The sequence below is a fragment of the Procambarus clarkii genome, chromosome 13 (assembly GCF_040958095.1).
Source record: "Procambarus clarkii isolate CNS0578487 chromosome 13, FALCON_Pclarkii_2.0, whole genome shotgun sequence".
In the NCBI taxonomy this organism is placed as follows: domain Eukaryota; kingdom Metazoa; phylum Arthropoda; class Malacostraca; order Decapoda; family Cambaridae; genus Procambarus; species Procambarus clarkii.
The window spans coordinates 819,147-824,146 of NC_091162.1; positions in this window are offsets into that span (position 1 = coordinate 819,147).

The window sequence follows — 5,000 nt, forward strand, 5'->3', positions numbered from 1 at the left end:
CCAGCTCCTGCTCACCCCAGACCCCACAGGACCTCCCCAGAGGAGAAGCAGAAGAGAGTTAGTTTCATGGCAATGTACTCGAACATAGATGGGATCACAAGCAAGGCAAGTGAACTAAGGGAAAGAGCACAAGAAGTGAACCCAGATGTAATTGGACTCACTGAAACAAAACTCTCGGGAATCATAACGAATGCCGTGTTTCCCCAGGAGTACACAATAATAAGGAAAGAGAGGGAAGGTAGGGGAGGAGGAGGAGTGGCCCTACTCATGAGAAAGGAATTGAGTTTTAAGGAGATGGCTATCCCGGGCTGTGAGGGTTTCAGAGACTACATAGCAGGCACCATGACAATGGGAGGACCAAGGATAGTAGTAGCAGTAATATATAATCCTCCACCAAATGACAAAAGACCCAGTCAAGAGTACGAAAGCAACAACATGGCAGTTAACACTATAATTGAGAGGGCAGCCTCTTCTGCCTGTAGAAATAGATCCCACCTGCTCATCATGGGGGACTTCAATCACGGCAGGATTGATTGGGAGAACAAGGAACCGCATGGAGGCGAGGATACGTGGAGAGCCAAACTACTGGAGGTGGCGACTAGAAACTTCTTAACCCAGCATGTCAGTGAACCCACAAGGATGAGAGGAAACGACGAACCAGCGAGACTCGACCTGGTTTTCACCCTGAACGACTCTGACATAAGAGAAATCAGTTTTGAGGACCCAGTAGGAATGAGCGACCACAGTGTATTGGTGTTTGAGTACCTGATTGAAGAAGGGTTATTGAACTCGAGAAGGGATACCGAAACCAAAAGGTTAGCATACCGAAAGGGAAACTATGAGGAGATAAGAAAATGCCTAGCAGATATAGCATGGGAAACAGAGCTCAGGGAAAAGACGGCCCAAGATATGATGGAATACATCACGCAAAAATGCAAGGATGCAGCAAACAAGTTTGTCCCAGTCCAAAAGGAAAACAGTGAAATGAAGATGAGAAACCCATGGTTTAATCAGAGATGTAGGCTAGCTAAGCAGCAAAGTAAAAGGGCATGGAGAAACTATAGGAATAACAGGACACTGGAGAGCAGAGAAAGATACCAGAATGCCAGGAATGAATATGTTAGGATGAGAAGAGAGGCAGAAAGACAATACGAAAATGACATCGCAAGCAAGGCAAAGACTCAGCCTAAATTGCTGCATAGCCACATCAGGAGAAAAACAACAGTAAAGGAACAGGTTATGAAATTAAGGTTAGGGGCAGAAGGATTCACCACAAACGACAAGGAAGTGTGTGAGGAACTGAATAAGAAATTCCAGGAGGTCTTCACCTTGGAGCAAGGAGAAATCCCAGAGATAAGAGAGGGAATAGCTAACCAGGAACCACTGGAAGAGTTTGAGATTACCAGCGGGGAAGTAAGGAAGTGTTTACTAGAATTGGATGTGACAAAGGCTATAGGTTCAGATGGAATCTCCCCTTGGATAATAAAGGAAGGAGCAGAAGAACTGTGCCTCCCGCTCTCCATGGTGTATAACAAATCACTGGCAACAGGGGAACTGCCAGAAATTTGGAAAGCAGCTAACGTAGTCCCGATATACAAGAAAGGGGATGGACAGGAGGCACTGAATTACAGACCAGTGTCCCTAACCTGCATACCATGCAAGTTGATGGAGAAGATTGTGCGAAGAAAGCTAGTGGAACATCTGGAGCGAAAGAACTTTGTAACACAGCATCAACATGGATTCAGGGATGGCAGGTCCTGCCTCACAGGGTTACTTGAATTCTACGACCAGGCAACAAAAATAAGGCAAGAAAGAGAAGGGTGGGCAGACTGCATATTTTTGGATTGTCAGAAAGCCTTTGACACAGTGCCACACAAGAGGCTAGTGAAAAAACTGGAGATGCAGGCTGGAGTGAAAGGGAAGGTACTCCGTTGGATACAGGAGTACCTAAGTAACAGGAGACAACGAGTCAGTGTGAGGGGTGAGGTCTCAGATTGGCGAGACGTTACGAGTGGAGTACCGCAGGGGTCAGTCCTTGGACCTATACTGTTTCTGATATATGTAAATGATCTTCCAGAGGGTATAGAATCGTTTCTCTCAATGTTTGCCGATGATGCAAAAATTATGAGGAGGATTGAAACTGAGGACGATAGTAGGAGGCTACAAGATGACCTAGACAGACTGAGTGAATGGTCCAACAAATGGCTGTTGAAGTTCAACCCGAGTAAATGCAAAGTAATGAAACTAGGTGGTGGAAATAGGAGGCCAAACACAGGATACAGAATAGGAGATGAAGTACTTAATGAAACGAACAGAGAGAAAGATCTAGGAGTTGATATCACACCAAACCTGTCTCCTGAAGCCCACATAAAAAGAATAACGTCTGCGGCATATGCGAGGCTGGCTAACATCAGAACAGCGTTCAGGAACCTGTGTAAGGAATCATTCAGAATCTTGTACACCACATATGTAAGACCAATCCTGGAGTATGCGGCCCCAGCATGGAGCCCGTACCTTGTCAAGCACAAGACGAAGCAGGAAAAAGTCCAAAGGTATGCCACTAGACTAGTCCCAGAACTAAGAGGCATGAGTTACGAGGAAAGGCTGCGGGAAATGCACCTTACGACACTGGAAGACAGAAGAGTAAGGGGAGACATGATCACAACCTACAAAATCCTCAGAGGAATCGACCGGGTAAACAAGGATAAACTATTCAACACTGGTGGGACGCGAACAAGGGGACACAGGTGGAAATTGAGTACTCACATGAGCCACAGAGACGTTAGAAGGAACTTTTTTAGTGTCAGAGTAGTTAACGGATGGAATGCATTAGGCAGTGATGTGGTGGAGGCTGACTTCATACACAGTTTTAAATGTAGATATGATAGAGCCCAGTAGGCTCAGGAATCTGTACACCAGTTGATTGACAGTTGAGAGGTGGGACCAAAGAGCCAAAGCTCAACCCCCGCAAGCACAAATAGGTGAGTACAAATAGGTGAGTACACACACACACACACACACACACACACACACACACACACACACACACACACACACACACACACACACACAGGTGTAGAGATGAGTAACACACAAGATAGGTGTAGGGAGCAGAAGACCAGATACAAGGTATCATTTGGGAGATGAAATACTTCAGGAGTCAGAGAGAGAGAGAAAGACCTGTGGGTTGATATCACGCCAGACCTGTCCCCTGAAGCGCATATCAAGAGGATAACATCAGCGGCATATGCCAGGTTGGCTAACATAAGAACGGCCTTTAGAAACTTGTGTAAGGAATCTTTCAGAACATTATATACCACATATGTCAGACCAATCCTGGAGTATGCTGGTCTAGCATGGAGTCCATATCTAGTCAAGCATAAGACTAAACTGGAAAAGGTTCAAAGGTTTGCCACCAGACTAGTACCCGAGCTGAGAGGTATGAGCTACGAGGAGAGACTACGGGAATTAAACCTCACTTCGTTGGAAGACAAAAGAGTTAGGGGGACATGATCACCACATTCAAGATTCTCAAGGGAATCGATAGGGTAGATAAAGACAGGCTATTTAACACAAGGGGCACACGCACTAGGGAACACAGGTGGAAACTGAGTGCCCAAATGAGCCACAGAGATATTAGAAAGAACTTTTTTAGTGTCAGAGTGGTTGACAAATGGAATGCATTAGGAAGTGATGTGGTGGAGGCTGACTCCATACACAGTTTCAAGTGTAGATATGAAAGAGCCTAGTAGGCTCAGGAACCTGTACACCTGTTGATTGATGGTTGAGAGGCGGGACCCAAGAGCCAGATCTCAACCCCCGCAAGCACAATTAGGTGAGTACACACACACACACACACACACACACACACACACACACACACACACACACACACATACATGCGAGTTTCCTAGTGCAGTGAGCTGTGCCTTTTCCACAGCTTTTCATATATCTATAATAGTACATTAAGTGGAATTTAATGTACTATTAACTTAACTAACTAACTTTACTACATATATAAGGTCTATTTCCCAACCTGGTGTTAGAGGGACAAATTTTTTATCCTTGCGTGATAGACATAAATCGAGAAATTGTTGTTATTGGTTCTTTCACTGCTTACAATTATGACAATCCTTTCTCCTAAAGTAACTGAACTTATAACAACCATTTTGTTCAATGAATAAATTGGAGTATTGCAACTAACGATGTAAAAAAATTATTTTATTAATTATTTTGAATGTATGAAAATATTTATAGGCTTAGGTTATCATGTAAATGTATCTTATTAGGCCAAAGACAGTAAATATTAGACCAAGGATTATTTGGATGTTTTGGTTACATAGATTTTCACTTTTTCGAATGCCATTTGGACTAATTTAAAATTCAATAAAAAAAATTGAAGTCCAAAAGTTCAATTTTTTGTACGATTAACCAAATAGTTGGTAAAAGCACGACCATCACTGGTAAATGGACTGAATTATCAACACCAGGACCTATACCATCAACAAAATTTACCATCACTATTACACAAGGCCTCACGACTCTCAGAGGTCACCCCCATCGCTCCAGTGTCACATCCCACCACCACCACCACACCACAACTACACCACCACCACCGCACCACAACCACACCACCACCACACCACGAACCCCACCATCACACTACAACCACACCACAACCACCACCACACCGCCACCACACAACCATCACATCACCACATGACCACCACACCACAACCACACAACCATCACATCACCACACGACCACATCCACACCACAACCACCACCACACCGCCACCACAACACCATACGACCACCACCACCACACCACTACCACACCACCCCTACAAGAGAGCGTGAGGACTCACAGTGGACAGCGAGGGTGAGCTGGTCGTGGAGCACAGTGCCGGGCAGGTTAGGACTGAAGGCCTTGCACACGAGGGGCGCTTCGTGGTCCCCAGGCTCAGGGGTGAGCTTCACAGTGCTCACACTCACGTTA